General features: G+C 46.4%; 1 protein-coding gene across 1 annotated transcript in view; it reads left to right on the forward strand.

The window, feature by feature from the left end:
- The first annotated feature begins 495 nt into the window (after positions 1 to 495).
- LOC120994388 (beta-1,4-galactosyltransferase 3-like) overlaps positions 496 to 23,537 on the forward strand; it is a 462,074-nt gene continuing 439,032 nt past the window's right edge. Inside the window, exon 1 of the mRNA XM_040422909.1 lies at positions 496 to 541. The gene's annotated coding sequence lies outside the window, so the exon portion shown is untranslated. The remainder of the gene's footprint in view (positions 542 to 23,537) is intronic.

Genomic DNA, 23,537 nt, shown 5'->3' on the forward strand with positions numbered 1-23,537 from the left:
CATCAATGTCGCGCTACACATGTTGCAGTGTACTTGTGCCCTATGTGTCACGCGACTTATTGTCGTCCTGTAGACCTAGCCTAATCCAGACAAGCTCGTCTGCAAGGGGCCTTAGGCTAGGTCTACACGACATTTGTCGCACGACAATTTTTATAATGGTAGTCTATGGTGTCGCACTGCGACACGCTGCGGCACAATCGCAAAAAAACCCTTTAAGATGTATTTTTCTGTGACTGTCGCGTCATAGACTACCATTATAAAAATTGCAGTGTAGTTGTAAACTATGTGTCCTCCTGTAGACCTGGCCCCTCTCAGTGTACTGCACTACATCCACGGTAACCATGACAACAGCGCGGGAAACGCTTAGCCCGCTCCAAGTCTGAGGGAGAACTTCTCACCAATCAGCCGCGTCCTCGGGCGGTGGGCGGGGCTTGTGGTCTCTAGGACGGGGCAGCGCCTGAGCGGGAGCGCGCACATATAAATAATGGGGCGCGCGCAGGGCAACAGCTGACTGGTTGTGTGACGGGCGGCAGCTGGGCAGGTAAGTGTCACCGCGTCCTCCGAGACCGGGGGCCGAGGATGCCCCTGCCTCCGGGAGTAACTACCGTGTGTTCTAGGAGGGTGTATGGAGAATGGGGGTCATTCTGCGGGTCACTACACGCTGCAGTGTAATAAGCTTATAATGTAGAGTTATATGGTAACCGTTAGCGATGTAGCAGAGCTGACTGTGTTGGGGAACTCTCAGGAGACGAATGACGTTTTAGCTAAGTTTGCTTACAAAGTTTTTAAAGGGGTACTCCAACCCATGTCTCTATAGTGTATTATTTGGGGTCCCACCTCTCCCCACCCGGGGACTGGCGATTTGTTGGCGTACTTACTCAGCATTACCTCTGTATAGGGATTTTGTCGTCGCCCTGTTGCACCGGCTCAAGGGCTGGGGGTCTTCCTTAGGACCCCCGGCTGCCCTGACAACGCCCTTCAATAGCGTCTCAGGTAGTCGGCATGAACCCCCCCATTTCTAACCACTCAGATGCCACAATGACAATTGATTGTGGCATCCAGGGGGTGATAGGCGGGTGTGAGCGCTATATTGCAGCCCCTGTCTCTACCCGTATGCTGTTGGTTAAGGGGTTAATTATGCCTTGAAATTCTGGAACTTTTTGCAATATGCCTTGTTTGTTGTTGGCGTTTTTTTTTTTTCTCCCCTCCCCCTCCTCCTGTTCAAGATCTCTGCTTGCTGTTAGTGAATGCGTGTTAACATCCAAAGGTTGAAAAGTTTGATACTTCTCAGAGCTGAGGGTTTGTTACAGGAGTCTTCAGTCCTTTGTGAATTAAATACAGCAGCAGTACTTCTCCTGTCTTGATTTTTTGCTACAGTGTATCAGCCCAGGTAAGGGGTATCTGTCTGGAGTCTCTCGCTGAAGATTTAAAGGGGTTCTCCGGGTTTTTAATATTGATGACCTCTCCTCCGGTGTCGGACGCCCGCCGATCCGCTGTATGAAGGGAAGGCGCGCGCAGGGTGCAGCACGAAGACGGCGCGCGGTCACCTTCCCTTCATACAGCTGACACCCGGCGCCCCCGGCCGATCTGATATTGATGACCTATCCGAGGATAGGCCATCAATATTAAAAGCCCGGAGAACCCCTTTAAGGCTATGACTGCACGTTGCGGTTCTGAGGCCGCCGCGCTGTGGTCTCTTATTAAACGAATGAGGACCGTGCTGTTTAGTCGGCCGGTGTCGTCAGTGGCTGCGCCGCACCTTCAGCACAGCCCGGCCATTACTGGAGCAGTCCAACTGAACAGCGCGGTCCACAGAAGCGTGGTCACGTTACAAGCATGACCTGACCACGCCGTAGGGTAGTACACTTAGGTTAGGGCAAGTTCAGCCAATGACGTTCTCCTGCCGCCACCTTAATGGGAATGTGTCGCCAGAAAGTTCTTAATCCGAAGTCGTTTCGTTCAAAACTTCGGGTTTATACGGTACGGAGATCCGTCTCCGTACAGTATTAGAATGTATGGGCTCCGATGAGCCTAAGTAAGTTATTCGCAACGTCGCTCGTGACTTTGTTGAATAACTTCGGTAGTTGATTTTTAAAGTGAAAAATCACTTTAAGGGTCCAGTCACACGTCCGCAAAATGGGTCTGCATCCGTTCTGCAATTTTGCGGAACAGGTGCGGACCCATTCATTTTCAATCGGGCCGGAATGTGCTGTCCGCATCCGCGGATCCGCATTTCCGTTCCGCAAAAAAAAGTGTCCTATTCTTGTCCGCAATTGTGGACAAGAAAAGGCATTTTCTATGAGACTGCCGGCGATGTGCAGTCCGCAAAATGCGGAAACGCACATTGCCGATGTCCGTATTTTGCGGATTCGCAAAACACATACGGATGTGTGAATGGACCCCAAAACTTGAAACCGAACTCTGCTTCAGTTCCGAGGTACCGGTCAGAACCAAAGCCGAGTTCGGTTCCACGTTTTAAACAGTTTTTCCACTTTAAAAATCAACTACCGAAGTTTCTCAACAAAGTCACGAGTGACTTTGTGAAGAACGTACTTCGCCTCATCAGAGCCCATACATTCTAAGGCTACATTCACACGACCGTATATATTTTGCGGTCTGCAAATTGCAGATCCACAAAACACGGTTACTGGCCGTGCGAATGTAGCCGACCCTATGACAGACATGCCTATTGTCCGCAGACAAGAATAGGACTTGCTTTATCTCCTTTTTTTTTTTTTTTTTTTTTTTTTTGCAGGGCCGCAGATCGGATCTACGGATGCGGACAGCACATGAGCTGTCCGCATCTTTTGTGGCCCCATTGACATGAATAGGTCCGCACCCATTTTGCAATTTTCCGGACCCAAAAATAGTCGCGTGAATGCACCCTAATACTGTACGGAGACAGTATTAATCCGAAGTTTTGAACGAAGCGACTTTGGATGAAGCATCCGACGGTCGCTTTGCTCATTTCTAAAGTGAACATATTTTTAAAGGATTTTTGATGTTAATTTTTCATGTAAATATCTGTATTTAACCACTTCAGCCCCTATAGCTTAAACACCCTTAAAGACCAGGCCACTTTTTACACTTCTGACCTACAGTACTTTCACCGTTTATTGCTCGGTCATGCAACTTACCACCCAAATGAATTTTACCTCCTTTTCTTCTCACTAATAGAGCTTTCATTTGGTGGTATTTCATTGCTGCTGACATTTTTACTTTTTTTGTTATTAATCGAAATTTAATGTTTTTTTTTTGCAAAAAAATGACATTTTTCACTTTCAGTTGTAAAATTTTGCAAAAAAAACGACATCCATATATAAATTTTGCTCTAAATTTATTGTTCTACATGTCTTTGATAAAAAAAAATGTTTGGGTAAAAAAAAAATGGTTTGGGTAAAAATTATAGCGTTTACAAACTATGGTACAAAAATGTGAATTTCCGCTTTTTGAAGCAGCTCTGACTTTCTGAGCACCTGTCATGTTTCCTGAGGTTCTACAATGCCCAGACAGTACAAACACCCCACAAATGACCCCATTTCGGAAAGTACACACCCTAAGGTATTCGCTGATGGGCATAGTGAGTTCATAGAACTTTTTATTTTTTGTCACAAGTTAGTGGAAAATTATGATTTTTATTTTTTTCCTTACAAAGTCTCATATTCCATTAACTTGTGACAAAAAATAAAAACTTCCATGAACTCACTATGCCAATCACGAAATACCTTGGGGTGTCTTCTTTCCAAAATGGGGTCACTTGTGGGGTAGTTATACTGCCCTGGCATTCTAGGGGCCCTAATGTGTGGTAAGGAGTTTGAAATCAAAATCTGTAAAAAAATGGCCTGTGAAATCCGAAAGGTGCTCTTTGGAATGTGGGCCCCTTTGCCCACCTAGGCTGCAAAAAAGTGTCACACATGTGGTATCTCCGTACTCAGGAGAAGTTGGGGAATGTGTTTTGGGGTGTCATTTTACATATACCCATGCTGGGTGAGATAAATATCTTGGTCAAATGCGAACTTTGTATAAAAAAATGGGAAAAGTTGTCTTTTGCCAAGATATTTCTCTCACCCAGCATGGGTATATGTAAAATGACACCCCAAAACACATTGCCCAACTTCTCCTGAGTACGGGGATACCAGATGTGTGACACTTTTTTGCAGCCTAGGTGGGCAAAGGGGCCCATATTTCAAAGAGCACCTTTCGGTTTTCACCGGCCATTTTTTACAGATTTTGATTTCAAACCACTTCTCACGCATTCGGCCCCTAAAATGCCAGGGCAGTATAACTACCCCACAAGTGACCCCATTTTGGAAAGACACCCCAAGGTATTTCGTGATGGGCATAGTGAGTTCATGGAAGTTTTTATTTTTTGTCACAAGTTAGTGGAATATGAGACTTTGTAAGGAGAAAAAAAAAATAAAAAAATCATCATTTTCCACTAACTTGTGACAAAAAATATAAAATTCTAGGAACTCGCCATGCCCCTCACGGAATACCTTGGGGTGTCTTCTTTCCAAAATGGGGTCACTTGTGGGGTAGTTATACTGCCCTGGCATTTTCCAGGGGCCCTAATGTGTGGTAAGTAGGTAAATGACCTGTGAAATCCTAAAGGTGCTCTTTGGAATATGGGCCCCTTTGCCCACCTAGGCTGCAAAAAAGTGTCACACATGTGGTATCGCCGTATTCAGGAGAAGTTGGGCAATGTGTTTTGGGGTGTCTTTTTACATATACTCGTGCTGGGTGAGAGAAATATCTCGGCAAAAGACAACTTTTCCCATTTTTTTTATACAAAGTTGGCATTTGACCAAGATATTTATCTCACCCAGCATGGGTATATGTAAAATGACACCCCAAAACACATTGCCCAACTTCTCCTGAGTACGGCGATACCAGATGTGTGACACTTTTGCAGCCTAGATGCGCAAAGGGGCCCACATTCCTTTTGAGGGCATTTTTAGACATTTGGATCCCAGACTTCTTCTCACGCTTTAGGGCCCCTAGAATGCCAGGGCAGTATAAATACCCCACATGTGACCCCATTTTGGAAAGAAGACACCCCAAGGTATTTAATGAGGGGCATGGCGAGTTCATATATATATGAGAGAGAGAGAGAAAAAAAATATACACTGTGCCCTCCCGGGAGGATGTCTGCAGTGACGCAGGGATGTCGGCCCACTGTGATGACGTGTGACACTCCTGGTCTGCTGAGTACTCGCTATTGGTGCGCTGCCACGCCTGCGCAGAATGATATCCACAACGCCGACTTCACGGCGCTGAATGAGCCTCCTTGCTGGATGGGTATGTCCTGCGGTATTACCTCGTTGCTCCTCCCCCTGCATACACTTATGTATAATGAATATATCATATGTTGTCACATTATTTGATCGTGTCTATGTACCCGATCTGCATACATGCTTTTTGCTTAGTACACATCACTGTCTATTAATGATGATCAGCATAATTATCTACACTAAGGTATTATGTGTATTCACTGCAAACTATTTTTATGTATTATGATTTGTTGAACACACCCATTGGATTGTGACCACATGATCTGTATTCCCTATATAATCACTGTTATTTGAGTTGTATCTTTGCTTCAGGAAGGCTCGTGACTAGAGCCGAAACGTTGCACCACCGGTGTGAATAAAGGGTTCACTGCTTTTATCCTTTGGAGTGCCGCTCATTTTTCTGAAAAAAAAAAAAAAAAATATATATATATATATATATATATATATATATATATATATATTTTTTTTTTTTTTTTCTCACAAAGTCTCCCTTTCCGCTAACTTGGGACAAAAATTTCAATCTTTCATGGACTCAATATGCCCCTCACGGAATACCTTGGGGTGTCTTCTTTCCGAAATGGGGTCACATGTGGGGTATTTATACTGCCCTGGCATTCTAGGGGCCCTAAAGCGTGAGAAGTCTGGAATATAAATGTCTAAAAAATTTTACGCATTTGGATTCCGTGAGGGGTATGGTGAGTTCATATGAGATTTTATTTTTTGACACAAGTTAGTGGAATATGAGACTTTGTAAGAAAAAAAAAAATAATTTCCGCTAACTTGGGCCAAAAAAATGTCTGAATGGAGCATGACAGGGGGGGGTGATCAATGACAGGGGGGGGTGATCAATGAGTCTATATGGGGTGATCACCCCCCTGTCATTGATCACCCCCTATAAGGCTCCATTCAGACGTCCGTATGCGGTTTGCGGATCCGATCCATGTATCAGTGGATCCGTAAAAATCATACGGACATCTGAATAGAGCCTTACAGGGGGGTGATCAGGGGTTAATAAGTGACAGGGGGGGGGGGGTAGTGTAGTGTAGTGGTTGGTGCTACATATTGCTGAGCTACCTGTGTCCTCTGGTGGTCGATCCAAACAAAGGGGACCACCAGAGGACCAGGTAGCAGGTATATTAGACGCTGTTATCAAAACCGCATCTAATATACCTGTTAGGGGTTAAAAAAATCACATCTGCCTGCCAGCGAACGATCGCCGCTGGCAGGCTGGAGATCCACTCGCTTACCTTCCGATCCTGTGAGCGCGTGCGCCTGTGTGCGCGCGTTCACAGGAAATCTCGCGTCTCGCGAGAGGACGCGTATATGCGTGACTCTGCGCAGGTCTGCCGCCTCTGGAACGCGATCCTGCGTTAGGTGGTCCGGAGGCAGTTAAACCATACAAATCCTGCAGTTTTCGCACTGGGCACTAAGCCTCATCATAAGCGCCACATCTTGGTTTGTAAGGATCACTTTACTGCAGTTATCAGTACAGGCAAGAATAGAATGACAGATAAGCAGATATCACCTCTTTGTATAGGTAAGGAAGGATCCTCCATTCACACTAAGTGATATCACAGCTTATCTGCTCCCTCCTGACCTCTGCACAGCACAGCCTGGAAAACTCTCCTATAGAAGTCAATGAGGTCACTCATGACCATTGTCTATGGACCATGGGGCTGCCATAAAGCAGTTTTCTAAATGCTGTTAAGGACAGCTCAGGCAAGATGGCCGCCCCCGTGATCATGTTCGGTGGTAGTAGTAGTATAGGGCGACATGGTTCGTTAAATTAAAAGTGACAGTTTGACACGCCCATTTCCCTGCCTATAACCCCATACGTGGTTTCTCAAACTGACCGGTTGACACGCTCCTTTCCCGCCCACAGACTAAATTTTTGATCGATTGCGATACTCGATACCATTCGAAACCATGCGAAAAAATAAAACACCAAAAGTCACATGCATTCTTCATTTTAAAAAATGGCGAATTGCGCCGTTTTTATTTATTTCTTTTTCTGTTTCGGCGTTCACCGCATAGATTTTTTTAAAATATTTTAATGGTTTGGATTTTTCATACTATTGAATATATTTTTTATGTAACATTGGGAAGGGAGGTGATTTATACTTATTAAAAAGTTTAAAATGTGTTTTTTTTTTTTTTTTTTTTTTATAACTATACCCGCCACCAATGATAATTAACCTTTAATACAGGAGGCGGGTGCCGGCAGCAGATCAGCAGCAGTTAACCCCTCAGGTGCCGCACCTGAGGGGTTAACTGCCGCTGATCGCAGCTCCCTGTCAGAGGTAGGGTGCCGGCTATGGGATTCTTGAGCAGGCTACATAGAGCGTGGTAATAGATCATGTGACGTACCATGTGATGACCGGAGTGACGTCATCACAGGTCCTTGAACTATAGTTAATGCTCACCACATCTACCCAGGTCCTATTCAGTAAAAGAGACAGACGGAGATGCCGGGCTACGCGATGAAGTGGATTAAGGTGAGTTAAATGATTGATTTTTTTTTTTTTTTCACCCCTCCAGCGCTGTTTTACTATGCATTCTGTATTCAGAATGCTATTTTCCCTTATAACCATGTTATAAGGGAAAATAATACAATCCACAGAACACCGATCCCAAGCCCGAACTTCTGTGAAGAAGTTCGGGTACCAAACACGCACGGTTTTTCTCACGCGAGTGCAAAACGCATTACAATGTTTTGCACTCGTGCGGGAACACCCGCGATTTTTCCGCAACGCCCGTGTGATTATTCCTGGGCGCCACTCCGTTCGCCAGCTTTGCCCCCATTAGTCTCCTGCTCCGTATGCTAATTACTACTATCTGAGCAATGGGGAAGAGACATCAGCTTCTCCCCTGTGCTGCTGAGGGAACATGAGCGCGCTGACAGCAGCGCGCTCGGGGAAATAGGGCATACTGGCTGAACTCACAGGACTGTAAGTACAGATCCAACAGTCCCTCAATTTCATTCATTCCTTCAAACAGCATCAGCCTTGTCCCGTTCATCATGCAGTGGACAAAACACTGCTGACACGCTCGGTCAGAGCCACTGTCAGCAGAAGGACCTTCATCCTGTGGTTCCAAGACTTTCTTGCAGTGAGAAGCTTGTATCCAGTTGGGTTTTCCATCAACCTTTACAGCAGTGCGGCTGGTCAACAGTACTTGAAATGGACCATCGAATCTTGGAACTAGTCCTTTTCTCACATGCCTTTTTTTCGCCACCCAGTCACCGGGCTGCAAGTTGTGAGTTCCTTCTACTGAGTCAGCATCTGGAAATGAAGCAAACACCTGTTTTTGGTGTATTCTAGCCTTTCTGTGATGGCCCGTATGTAACTGGTCAGACTGTCAGCTGCTGGGGAAAGTACAACCCTAACCTGGGGGTACTTCCAAACAGGATCTCAAATGGGGACAACCCTGTCCTCTTGTTTGGGGTAGTCCTTACTGAATATAGAGCCAGAGGCAAGCACTCTGTCCAGGGCCTCTGGATCTCCCGCATGGCCTTTTTATCCGTTCAAGCGCTCAACTTGGAAAGCTTGGATCACCCCTAATGCCTGCATAACTTCCGTCATCGCTTCAACTGCGAAATGAGAACCTCTATCTGACTCGATGACTTCAGGAACACCATACCTGCATATCAGTTCACTGACCAGTTTCTTTGCTGTATTCTTGGCATTTGCTGCAGAGAGAAAAGGGGGTCAGTCAGCACATCCCAAAGCGCAGGGGCACGTTGCTATGGCTGACAACAAGACTGTTGAACAAAACAAGCAATGCAACAGCTCACTGCAAACCAAATAAAGTACAAAATTGCATAAGAATTGCAAATGCTAAACTAATAAGTTAGAGATACTTGGCAAATCGTTTTGTACAAAATTATTTGAGCCCGTCTGCCGCATGTCAAGGCGATCTCTAGTTAGACTGGTTCCTAACACTAAATATACCTGTTATGTGCCATAGCGGCTATCATATATTAGTTCAGCATTTGCTATTATGATGCAAATTTGTACTTTATTTGGTTTGCAGTGAGCTGTTGCATTGCTTCTTTTGTTCAACAGTCTTGGCATTTGCTTTGGCTCTCGGGAAGGCTTCCGGCCAAGCTGAAAAGAGATCAACACACACTAGATCTAATTCATACACTCCTACCTTTGGTAGTTGTATATAGTCTATCTGCAGTCTCTGAAACTGGTAGAGTGGCCTGGGGGTTTGCTTGCTTGCTTTATATCTTCACCACTTGACCAAGGTTATTCAGTGCACAGAGAAAACCCTGGAGCAATGCACCCTGTATTAACCACACTTACCATGGCACCTTTCAATAGGTGAGTGAGCCTCCTGAGCCATCATATGATAGAGGGCTCTGGGTAGGCATATTTTTCCTGACACTTCCCAGAGTCCCTGCACATTCGGCACTGCTCCTCTGAGTCCAGGAGCTCTTTTCTCCTTCATCTGCATAGATGTTCACCTTCTTCCCCTCAGCCAATTTACATGTCTCAGGGAGTGCCTTCAGCTCTGCCTCCTGCGCAGACATGTGCGGAGGCAGTGGTTCAGCAACGGCTACCCCATGCTGTGTGACCACTGCATATCCAGTGTGGAACTGGCTATCCGCTCCCATATTCTTGCTTCCATCTACAAAACACTCAGGGTTATCAAGAGGTTTTTCATGAGAAAATCCAGAAGTTTCTTGTTGCATCAACTGTATACAATCATGAGGAGCATTTTCAGCTAAATCGGACAAAAGGCTACCTGTGCTACCCTCCCCCACTTCTGAATCTGTAATTGGTAACAAAGTAGCAGGATTTGGAGTAGTACATCTTTTGAAAGATAGTGGTAGGTTGTGGTGGCTCACTAGCAAGTAGTTAAGGTATGGTGCTGCAAGCTCATATAGAGGGAATCACCCCTCCCTCTCAAAAGGCAAATGTAGTAATGGGAAAATGAGCGAGCACTCATACACTTGGCAACCAGATTGACAGATGCAGAAAATATTTATTAAATCACCATAAAATACAAGTAATAAAATGTATAAGAACAATGTAGCAATAATATACAACATTACAGTCACATATATTGTGGTAGATATGATTGATACTATATTCGATAAAAATATATTCGATAAATTGAATGGTAGAAAATTCAACGTTGAAATATTCGATAGAATATTCGATACCACTCAATAGTGTCGATAAATTCAATAATATATATCACACCAAGAAACTTCAAGTATATGCTGTTATTTGGGAAAGAGGGGGTATTATCTTCTAGCGCTCTATCCCAATTTGGGAAACTGAATGTCACTGAAAATGTTGTAGGTGTATTCACTGGGAGCGCAATATGTTCATAAAGTGTCCACAGGAATCCTGAGAATGTGAAAAGTCTCTTACAGCATATCCTTTTAAGGTCGATATGAGCTTTGAATCAAAGAAAACTTTAAATCGATGTTTGGCTTACCGTCTAGCGTCTGCTGTCTCCCTATTGCTTCAATGGAGCTTTAAATATTTGCCGGCTTATTCAGTCGCTCCATACAGCAAGCTGGTTTAAATTTCGCGGGAGTTCCAAAGATCGCGGGAGTTGCCATTCTGTTCCGCAATTTCCTTTGGTGCAGCTTTCGACGATGAGAATAGTTGATCCTTTATTGTAGAAATTTTCTTCTGTATGGCCATACAGTATTATCGGAGGCTTTTCAATGCAGGTGTATAAGTGCTCGCTCATTTTCCTAGTACTATCTTTTGAAAGAAATGAGTGCACATTGGAGTCTGAGTTGTCTAGCCATAGAAATATGTTTTGGTTGCACTTGTGTATGTCCTGTGTTTGCACAACTGTATCCCCCCACACTTCCTGACACTCAAACTGATTGCTAAAGAGGAAATTGTGGGGAACGGGGTGCGTGTGGGTGCGTTCTATACACAGAAACTGCCATGTCTTCACAGCTGCTCATTAATTTTAATTGCCTGCACTGCCGCGACTGCCCTGACACAGGAGGGGGTGCCGCGGGCAACAGGGTCTAACCTGGCTGACTGTTACCCTGAATTTCAGAACAGAACAAGTAAAATTCCTCATCATATTCACTGCCTCTTCTGTCAGGTGAAATGGGTCAGATGGCAATCACACAGAGGCTGCGTTAACATGGAGGCATGTCTAATCCAGTATGACACCAGTCCCAAAAACACCCTTTAGGCTCCATTCACACGTCCGTGGTGTGTCGCGGACCCGCAACACACCCGCCCGGCACCCCTATAGAAATGCCTATTCTTGTCCGCAAGCTGCGGACAAGAATAGGACACGTTCTATCTTTTGCAGAGCTGCGGACCTGAAGATCGGGGCCACGCTCCGCAAACGCGGACAGCACACTGTGTGCTGTCCGCATCCATTCCGTCCCCATAGAAAATGAATGGGTCCGCACCCGTTCCGCAAAATTGCGGAACGAATGCGGACCCATTTGCGGACGTGTGAATGGAGCATTAGGCTTTGTGCTCCTTTGGGCACTTGAATCTTTTCAACAGCCTCCCTTCTATCTGGGGTTTTCAGAATTGTCACCTTAACTTCTCTAGGAACATGAACCATCCTGTAACTGACAGGCTGCCCCTTAACTGGGTTTCTTCTTTAGTAACAATTGGGTAACAACCGTACTGTCTTATCTTATGTTTTTGTTTTCTTTGAGCGGAGACACAATCAACAAGTATACACAATAAAGAGAAACTTTCAACTTCCTGTTTACCCACTTGAACATTAGGCTACTTTCACACCTGCGTTCGGGGCTCCGCTTGTGAGCTCCGTTTGAAGGCTCTCACAAGCGGCCCCGAACGCATCCGTCCAGCCCTAATGCATTCTGAATGGATGCGGATCCGCTCAGAATGCATCAGTCTGGCACCGTTTGTCCTCCGCTCAGCAGGCGGACACCTGAACGCAGCTTGCAGCGTTCGGGTGTCCGTCTGGCCGTGCGGAGGCAAACGGATCCGTCCAGACTTACAATGTAAGTCAATGGGGACTGATCCGTTTGAAGTTGACACAATATGGCTCAATTTTCAAACGGATCCGTCCCCCATTGACTTTCAATGTAAAGTCAAAACGGATCCGTTTGCATTATCATGAACAAAAAAAAAATATATATTTTTTTTTGTTCATGGTAATGCAAACGGATCCGTTTTGAACGGATCTAAGCGTTTGCATTATAGGTGCGGATCCGTCTGTGCAGATACCAGACGGATCCGCACCCAACGCAGGTGTGAAAGTATCCTTAACAAGACTAAAACGAGCAGCACCTCCTCTTTAACAACAAGCAGGGATCACCTCACTGGCAGACGGGATTTTTCCACGGTTGACCTGCCGGTCGGACCACTCCCTCTGCCCCCTCGTCTGGCAATTCCTCCAGACTCTCACAGGCAGAAATCTCTTGTAGTCTCCGTCAGTCTGTGGATGGCACGGTTATGGGGAGGGGGACCTGTAGATGACCATGCTATGGGGGGGGGGGGGGGGGGGGAGAAATCTATCGATGACACTATATATAGCATCTTATGCTATATGTGTAATTCACAGATTCCCCCCGCCCCCCTCATAACAGCGCTATCCACAGATCCCCTATAACAGTGCCATCCACAGATACCTCCCCATAACAGCCCCTGCAGTAACTTTTACTTTAACTTTAAATCAGCGTATATTACCTTACAAGAAAGTAGAGAAAGACAGTTACTTTCCACTTCACCACCATGACGGCCCAGAGAGATTGACCCCTGACCTCCTGTAGGGGCAGGAACAGAGGTTTAAAAGGACCCCTCCCACCACCATTCACCAGTGTGTTCCTGCCCCTATAGTGGCCAGGACAGAGGTCCTTTCTGGCTTTCAGGGAGGTGAAGTGGACCTCGTTTTATTATTTTTAGAGTACCTGGGTGACCGCATCGGTGGTGTTCCTTGCCTCCCTTGCGGGTCCTTTCACCCAGAGATGCGTCCCCTGCTCTCCGGCGGACTTTGTTCTAAAGCTGACAGGGAGACGCCAGGGTCACGCTGCCTGTTGTGGGAAGCCTGCCCTGAGCTGCCGCTGAGTCGCCTACCTCCCTGTGAAGTAGCCGACCGGAAAGACGCTCTGCGCTGTTGCGCGCATCTGACGTCACTTCCGTGCCGCCGGACGAAACCCGGAAGTGGACGAGCTTCTATAAAAAAATGCTAACAAGCACCTTTCTGTTGTGCTCTCTGCATCGCTCTCTGACCGGAACATGTCGGACCAGGAGAAGGAGCCACAGCAGCAGGAGCAGACCCCTCCCGAGTGCCCCTGCGTGAGTAGCCCACCTGGGCAAGTCGGCAGCTTCACAGGTGGCGGGGGGGGGGGGGCGCCTTAGAGGTAACCACTGTTCCCCCTCCCCCTGGTGTGTCTGCTGGTATACTGCATCTAGTTTATGCTCCTATACTAGACTGACATAAATTTAATGGGCTGCCTCTCTCACTTTAGGCCAAACTTACTTTAAAAAAAGGAAAAAGGACCGCCAGATGCATCCAGTGCTCCGTCAGGCTTCCTGAGGACTATACTAAAAAACTTTGCAAGGATTGCATTGCTAAATTAGTGAGACGAACAGCCCTCAATTATGCAGGAGTTTAGATCCATGATTCAGGAGGAGGTTAGGTCCTCACTGGCCTCCCTCCGTGAGGATACCAGGGGGATTCGCCCACCTAAAAGACCCAGGGGGGCGGACATTCCCTATCTGAGGGCGAGATCGTCGAGGACTCTAGAAACTTTTTCTTCACTCCCAGTGAGATGAGTGACCTTTTAAAGGCTGTCAGGGATACCATGGGGGTGGAGGACATTCAGCAACCCCATACAGTTCAGGAAGAGATGTTTGGGGGATTGAGGGTCAAACGCTCCAGGGTATTCCCCATAAACGAAAACATTAAGGAGATGGTGATGGATGAATGGGCCCATCCTGAAAAGAAGCTGGGAATTTCCAAGGAATTCAGAAACCGCCTTGCATTTGACCCGTCAGACTCAAAAAATTTTGACGAGGTCCCTAGAATTGACGTCCAGGTGGCCAAAGTCAATAAAAAAACCTCACTTCCATTTGAGGACTCCTGTCAGTTAAGGGACACTATGGAAAGGAAGGCTGACAGCTTATTAAAAAGGTCCTGGGAGGCAGCTATGTTTAGTGTCAAGACAAACATAGCCGCTACTTCAGTCGCCAGGTCTATGTACCTGTGGCTGAATGAGTTAGAAGGTCATCTAAGCAGTAAAACGCCCAGGGAACAGATACTAGATTCTATTCCCTTGCTAAAATCTGCCACGGGTTTACTAGCGGACGCCTCCGCAAAGACAATTAGATTTTCAGCCAAGGATGCAGCATTGTCCAATGCGGCCCGGAGGGCACTTTGGATGAAATCTTGGTCGGGAGACATCTCTTCCAAGATGAAGTTGTGTTCTATATTCTTCTGTGGTGAATCCGTGATTGGTCCTGTATTGGACACTATCCTCGAGAAGGCTACTGATAAAGTGAAAGGGTTCCCTGAGGATAAGACCCCTAAAAAGAAACCCTCCTTTCGTGGTCAATATACCCAGAATAGTTCCTTTCGTGGTAAAGGTAAAACCGGACTTTGGAATTACCCAAAAGGGGGAGGGGTAGAGGGTACCTCCTTAATCCCCAAAACAAGGGCGGTGAGAAACAGTGACGCCAGGATAGGGGGAAGACTATCCCAACATTTTGCTCAGTGGCAGCAGACTTCTCCGAGCCTCTGGGTGCAAAATCTTGTCAAGTTTGGATACAGGATAGTTATCCCCCCCCCCCCCCCCCCCTCCAAATGTATTTCTGATTTCTCACCACCCTTCTCCTTTTCAGCACAGCCAGATCTGGAAGGAGGTCCAGAATCTCCTGTACCTGGGAGTAGTAATTCCGGTTCCCGTGCCACCACGGGGGCGGGGGTTCTACTCCAGCCTTTTCTTGGTAAAAAAGCCGGGGGGCTCCTTCCGCATGATCATAAACCTCAAGAGGCTAAACAAATTGTGATGTGATCTACAAAAGGTTCAAGATGGAATCTTTAAATTCTACCATCCCCTTAATTCAAAGGGATGCGTCCCTCTGTACAATCGACCTGAAGGACATACTATCATGTTCCCATTCACTCCCAGTCTCAGAAGTTCCTGCGTTTTGCAGTAAGGCATCACAGAGGGTCTGTTCACCACTTCCAGTTCGTGGCTCTCCCCTTCGGGCTGGCCTCAGCCCCAAGGATTTTCACGAAGCTGGTGGTAGAGTCGGTCGCCTCCCTGAGACCTCAGGGGGTGATGGTCGTCCCTTATCTAGACTACTTTCTACTAATTTCAAACACTGTGGATCAATCTATAGCAGATCGAGAAATCTTCTGTTCCCTTCTGACATATCTAGGTTGGATGATAAACCTAAAAAAGTCATCCCTAGTTCCGAATACCAGTGTAAAGTTCCTGGGGGTTTTGCTGGATTCGGAAAAACAAACAACCTTCCTTCCAGCATAAAGAATCCAGAACCTACAGTCATCAATCAGGGCCTTCCTGAGACGTCGCTCCTTCTCGTTCAGAGAAACGATGAGCCTTTTAGGTCAGATGACAGCCTGCATTGTAGCAGTCCCGTGCTGCCAGGCCCATTACAGAGCCCTTCAGTCCTGGCTTCTAGAAAATGGGACAAAAATCTGACCTCTTTAGACAGGAAGATCCTGATCCCGGGCCACATAAAATCTTCAGTCCGGTGGTGGCTTCAAACAAAAATTTTTAAAAAAGGCATGCTCTGGTTCAAGACCCCAGCAGTACATATTCAGACCGATGCCAGCATAAAAGGGTGGGGTGCAAAAATCTACTCCGATCTCTACCAGGGAGACTGGCCTCTAAAGATTGCAGCTCAGTCCTCCAACTACAGGAAGCTCAGGGCAGTTTGGGAAACAATACGAACAGCTGCTCCAAAACTAAGGAACCAACATATAAAGGTCTATTCAGACAATGTAACGACCGTGTCCTACCTCAAGCATCAGGGGGGCACACGGTCTCAGAGACTGGAAGGTCTGTCCAGAAAAATCTTCCTCTGGGGGGAAAATAAATGTAAGATCAATATCGGCAGTTCATTTAAAAGGAAGCCTAAACTGTGCGGCGGACTACCATAGACCAGGGAGAATGGTCCTTAAACATCGAGATCTTCAATCTGATTGTCCAGAGATGGGGCCTTCCAGTGGTAGATCTCTTCGCTACAAGGATAAACGCAAAGGTATCAACCTTTTGCTCCCTAAACCCAAGGGACGGGCCCCTAGCGATCGACGCCTTCTCCCTGCACTGGGACTGGGACCTTGCATATGCCTTCCCTCCGTTCCCATTAATCCCAAGGGTTCTCCAAAAAATCATCAGGGACAGAGCCAGAGTAATCCTGGTCACCCCGTACTGGCCTAAGAGGAGCTGGTTCTCGATTCTAACCAAACTCTCCCCACAGGAAGCATTTATTCTCCCAAGGAGAAAGGATATCCTGATCCAGGGGCCGGTTCTCCATCCTCATCCGGAAATCTTCAACCTCTCGGCCTGGATCCTGAGTCCAACCTCCTGAGACAGAGGTCTCTCTGAGGGTGTTATATCTACCTTGAAGGTGACTAACTCCATTTATTTTAAGATCTGGAAAAGATTCTGCACCTTGTCAGGCGACGAAGCCCCAGAATAAAACCAGACCAAATATACAGAGGATTCTGGATTTCCTTCAAAAGGGACTAGAGTTAGGGTTAAGTCCTTCCACCCTGAGAGTCCAGGTCTCAGCGCTTAGTGCCTATTTCGATTCCGAATTAGCCAGCCATAGATGGATCCAAAGATTCCTGAGGTCCGCAGCCAGACTAAGACAATCTCTCAAATCAAAGGTGCCTACCTGGGACTTAAACATTGTCCTTAGAGGACTAACAGGTCCACCCTTATGAACCCGTGGACGCAAGTTCTCTGAAGAATCTTTCTCAGAAGGTGGCTTTTCTTATAGCCATAACATCGGCAAAAAGACTGAGTGAGATCCAAGCATTGTCAATAAGACAACCATATCTCACAATACAGGAGGATCGTATTACCTTGAGGTTAGACCCGACATTTTTGCCAAAGGTAGTAACAGACTTCCATAGAAACCAGGAGATCATTCTTCCCTCCTTTTGTGTGAATCCTAAAAATGCTGGAGAGGAACGTTTCCATATCCTGGACGTCAAACAAACAGTACTAAAATACCTAGAGGTGACTAGAGACCTGAGGAAGGTGGACAACTTACTAGTGCTCTTCTCTGGTAAAAATAAGGGGAAGGCAGCTTCCAGATCTACCATTGCCCGATGGGTAAAACAGACTATTACAGACTGCTACAAGATCGAAGGCATCAGTTGTCCAGAGGTCATTCGGGCTCACTCCACGAGAGCTATATCTGCCTCTTTCGCTGAAAGGGCAGGGGCTTCCCTAGATCAAATATGCCGGGCTGCAACCTGGTCTAATGTAAACACCTTCATTAAACATTATAGGCTCGACTTAACCAGGTCTTCCGACCTCGCATTTGGTCGCAAGTTCCTTCAGGCTGTTGCCCCACCCTAAGACGTATATAATCTGTTATGTCTCTCTGGGCCGTCATGGTGGTGAAGTGGAAAGCCGGAATTAGACTTACCGGTAATTCATTTTCCATGAATCCACCATGACTGCATGATATCCCGCCCTATATAAAAAAATAATAATAAAAAATTATTCCTATGAGTTAATACCAAGAGGGAAAAAACAAACAAACAAACACTTGGAGTTGTCTCACTTGTAACCGGTGGTTGTAGCACTATAATCTGGAACTCACTGGTGAATGGTGGTGGGAGCGGTCCTTTTAAACCTATCTCTGTTCCTGCCCCTACAGAGGTCAGGGGTCAATCTCTCTGGGCTGTCATGGTGGATTCGTGGAAAATGAATTACTGGTAAGTCTAATTCCGGCTTTTCTATATAGACACAATATATTAGTAGAAGTGTTCCAACTGAACATAACCACTAAACAGGAAGAGAATAAAGCAGAGACCGCAGAGGGGGAGGGCAAGCCACCGGTCAAAGAGCGATGTGTTGGATACATACTCGGAATTATCTTGCACCCCATCGCTCTTTGACCAGTGGCTTGCCCTCCCCCTCTGTGGTCTCGGCTTTATTCTCTTCCTGTTTAGTGGTTATGTTCAGTTGGAACACTTCTACTAATGTATTGTCTATATAGAAAAGTAACTGTCTTTTTCTCTACTTTCTCTTCCAGTATATATGGATTATGATGCAGGAGAACTGGGAGATGAGGACTGTGCGTACCCAGCAATTGGACCGCTTTCTTCATGGTCATTACATTTTTAGTGTCATTATGTTTTTTTTTTTTTTTTATCCCAGGTGCGCATATATGCTTTTTATCTATTAGGACAGGGATGCTCAACCTGCAGCCCTCCAGCTGTTGTAAAACCAACTCCCACCATGCCCTTCTGTGGGCTGTCCGGGAATGATGGGAGTTGTAGTTTTGCAACAGCTGGAGGGCCTCCAGTTGCGCATGCCTGTATTGGGACATCCCTTAGTCTGACTGCGACAGTGCGCCACTAACATGCTGTACATGTTTGTCTGAGGTGCCCATTCTGGTGAGGTTCCACCCCTCTGAAGAGGCATGTCCTCTCCTGTATGTGGTGTACAGGTTAGCAGTCTTTTTTTTGAGCCCTACGAGTTCCGTATTGGCTCTTACTAACAGTGTGCGCAGCTCGCCAGATTCCAATACGGCGATGCGGGCCTGTTACGCTTATGCGCGTGCGCACATTACCACCTAACATATACTGCACACAAGATGACTGGGTGGATAGCGGGTGTGAAGTGCGCAGGCGTTTAATATCTGTCACGACTGTGACTGATCCAGACAGGTCTGGGAGGAGAAGGTCGCAGCGACTTGCTACTCGCGATAGCTTGTGAGTTTGCTCCGTGGTTCAGGGTATGTCATCCAGGTTTTGCCTTGTGAACCTTTTTGTCCTGACTGGGAGTTTGTAGGCATCCTTCTCAGGTGAGTCCTTGCTTCCAGTGCTACTCTGACCTTTGAAGGAGATCGTTTGATGGTGTTGCTGTGGAGCTCTTGCCCGGCGTGGACTGTCGTGTTTGGGATCGCCTTCTCTGCTCGTGACTGGATAAGCCTATCTCTGCTGTTTGTTGCTGTCTTCCCCTGATTTCCTAGACGTGAGTGATGGTGACTAGCGCTCCCATCGGCCTTTCCCCAGTCCAGTCTTGTTAGGGCGACTGAGGGTTTAGGCATCCTGCTCGCCGCACGCGTTCACACCCCGTCTAGGGAAACAACATGGGAAGACAGCAACAAACAAACAGCAGAGAGAGACTTATCCAGTCACGAGCAGAGAAGGCGATCCCAAACACGACAGTCCACGCCGGGCAAGAGCTCCACAGCAACACCATCAAACGATCTCCTTCAAAGGTCAGAGTAGCACTGGAAGTAAGGACTCACCTGAGAAGGATGCCTACAAACTCCCAGTCGGGACAAAAAGGTTCACAAGGCAAAACCTGGATGACATACCCTGAACCACGGAGCAAACTCACAAGCTATCGCGAGTAGCAAGTCGCTGCGACCTTCTCCTCCCAGACCTGTCTGGATCAGTCAGTCGTGACAATATCGCTAAACGTCACTTCCCGCTTCCACACACCGATGACTCAACCTGGAGCATGCGTGCTGTGACAAGCTGTACGCAGAGTGTGACGTCGCAACACACGAGATTTCTGATCCACCTGTTGGGTATGGTTACATGTCTTCCGCCCCCTTATTATGCTTTTTATATTGGGGTATCAACACAGCTGTTCACTATTATACACATATGCACTTTATTATCTATATATTTATGAATTTTGTATATCATGTAACGCTGATCCTTTTCTCACTCATCCTTTTTTATATTTTTGGAGTGCTGTCTGATCTTCGTATCTTTTACCATGATTTGCCACGTCATATAGAAACTGCATCGCTGTATCTACAGTATTTGTAGCAGAAAACAGTATTTCAACAACATTTTTTATTTTACCATTAGATAAATTTTTATTGTAGCGCTACTTTTCAATATTTTTGCACTTAAAAAAATTATAGAATTCTAGCTGTACCCAAATGCAAGGCCCCGCTCCATGACGAGTGTACACATCATGGCTGTTACACACTGCCAGGGATCTCAGCTAACCGGCCTGGGACCAATGAGGGCGGTCCCAGGCCGGCGATCACTCTGACTGGCTAGTCTGTACAGACTAGCCAAATCACACGATCCTAATGCCGGCTGAAAGGTTCTGATCCCCAGTCTGACTATGGGATCAGAACCTTCTAAAATGTGTGTGTGTGTGTGTGTAAAATATATATATATATATATATATATAGATGAAAGTTCAGGGCAGCACTCCTAGTAAAAAATGTTGGGTGCCAGCGGTATCGACACTAGACCACAGTGTCAAACAGCCAGAGAAATAAATACACCGCAGCACGTCCGTAAGGTGAAAAATGTGGGATCCTTTATTCACCCAAGCAGCTGCTTGGGTGAATAAAGGATCCCACATTTTTCACCTTACGGACGTGCTGCGGTGTATTTATTTCTCTCTCTATATATATATATATATATATATATATATATATATATATATATATATATATATATATATATATATATATATATATATATATATATATATATATATATATATATAATTATTCTCAAAAAAAAAGGGAACACTTAAACAACACAATGTAACTCCAAGTCAATCACACTTCTGTGAAATCAAACTGTCCACTTAGGAAGCAACACTGAGTGACAATCAATTTCACATGCTGTTGTGCAAATGGGATAGACAACAGGTGGAAATTATAGGCAATTAGCAAGACACCCCCAATAAAGGAGTGGTTCTGCAGGTGGTGACCACAGATCACTTCTCAGTTCATATGCTTCCTGGCTGATGTTTTGGTCACTTTTGAATGCTGGCGGTGCTTTCACTCTAGTGGTAGCATGAGACTGAGTCTACAACCCACACAAGTGGCTCAGGTAGTGCAGCTTATCCAGGATGGCACATCAATGCGAGCTGTGGCAAGAAGGTTTGCTGTGTCTGTCAGCGTAGTGTCCAGAGCATGGAGGTGCTACCAGGAGACAGGCCAGTACATCAGGAGACGTGGAGGAGGCCGTAGGAGGGCAACAACCCAGCAGCAGGACCGCTACCTCCGCCTTTGTGCAAGGAGGAACAGGAGGAGCACTGCCAGAGCCCTGCAAAATGACCTCCAGCAGGCCACAAATGTGCATGTGTCTGCTCAAACGGTCAGAAACAGACTCCATGAGGGTGATATGAGGGCCCGACGTCCACAGGTGGGGGTTGTGCTTACAGCCCAACACCGTACAGGACATTTGGCATTTTCCAGAGAACACCAATATTGGCAAATTCGCCATTGGCGCCCTGTGCTCTTCAGATGAAAGCAGGTTCACACTGAGCACATGTGACAGACGTGACAGAGTCTTGAGACGCCGTGGAGAACGTTTTGCTGCCTGCAACATCCTCCAGCATGACCGGTTTGGCATTGGGTCCGTAATGGTGTGGGGTGTCATTTCTTTGGAGGGCCACACAGCCCTCCATGTGCTCGCCAGAGGTAGCCTGACTGCCATTAGGTACCGAGATGAGATCCTCAGACCCCTTGTGAGACCATATGCTGGTGCGGTTGGCCCTGGGTTCCTCCTAATGCAAGACAATGCTAGACCTCATGTGGCTGGAGTGTGTCAGCAGTTCCTCCAAGACAAAGGTATTGATGCTATGGACTGGCCCGCCCGTTCCCCAGACCTGAATCCAATTGAGCACATCTGGGACATCATGTCTCGCTCTATCCACCAAAGTCACGTTGCACCACAGACTGTCCAGGAGTTGGCAGATGCTTTAGTCCAGGTCTGGGAAGAGATCCCTCAGGAGACCGTCCTCCACCTCATCAGGAGCATGCACAGGCGTTGTAGGGAGGTCATACAGGCACGTGGAGGCCACACACTACTGAGCCTCATTTTGACTTGTTTTAAGGACATTACATCAAAGTTGGATCAGCCTGTAGTGTGTTTTTCCACTTTAATTTTGAGGGTGACTCCAAATCCAGACCTCCATGGGTTGAAAAATTTGATTTCCATTTTTTTATTTTTGTGTAATTTTGTTGTCAGCACATTCAACTATGTAAAGAACAAAGTATTTCAGAAGAATATTTAATTCAGATCTAGGATGTGTTATTTTTGTGTTCCCTTTATTTTTTTGAGCAGTGTGTGTGTGTGTGTGTGTGTGTGTGTGTGTATATATATATATATATATATATATATATATATATAATTAGGGATCGACCGATATTGATTTTTTTTAGGGCCGATACCAATAATTTGTGAACTTTCAGGCCGATAGCCGATAATTTATACCGATATTCTGGGAATTTTCATTTTTGAGAAAAAAAAAATAATTCCTACACAAATCTGCTGAAAATTAATATGTTTATTGTTAATGTGTATTTTTTTTATAAGTCTCTTTCATTTATACTTAATATTTTTGTGTTTTATTTTTTACTAACTTTTAGCCCCCTTAGGGACTAGAACCCTTGTCCTATTCACCCTGATAGATCTCTATCAGGGTGAATAGGACCTCACACTGTCCCTGCTGCTCTGTGCTTTGTGCACACGGCAGCATGGAGCTGAACATGGCAGCCAGGGCTTCAATAGCGTCCTGGCTGCCATGGTAACCGATCGGAGCCCCAGGCTTACACAGCGGATGAGCAGGGGAGAGGGGATCCTGTGGCCACTGCCACCAATGAGTAATACTGGGTGGGGGGGGGGGGGGTGCACTGCGCCACCAATGTTTTTACTATTGGCTGGGATTGGGGTGGGGGTGCACTGCACCACCAATGATTAATACTGGGGGGCTTGGGGGGGGGGGGGCGCACTGCGCCACCAATGAAGATAAGTCTCTCAATCATTCATATACAGGAGGCGGGAGCTGGCTGCAGAATCACATAGCCGGCTCCCGACCTCTATGAGCGATAGCTGCGATCCGCGGCACCTGAGGAGTTAACTACCGCGGATCGCAGCTATCGCTCATAGAGGCCGGGAGCCGGCTATGTGATTCTGCAGCCAGCTCCCGCCTCCTGTATATGAATGAATGAAAGGCTTATCTTCATTGGTGGCGCAGCGGCCACAGCCCCTCCCCTCTTGTCTTTTCTTCTGTCATTGGCGGCAGCAGCACAGGGGGAGGAGACACTGCTTCCTTCTCCCCTGTGC

Source organism: Bufo bufo, chromosome 3 (genome assembly GCF_905171765.1).
Source record: "Bufo bufo chromosome 3, aBufBuf1.1, whole genome shotgun sequence".
In the NCBI taxonomy this organism is placed as follows: domain Eukaryota; kingdom Metazoa; phylum Chordata; class Amphibia; order Anura; family Bufonidae; genus Bufo; species Bufo bufo.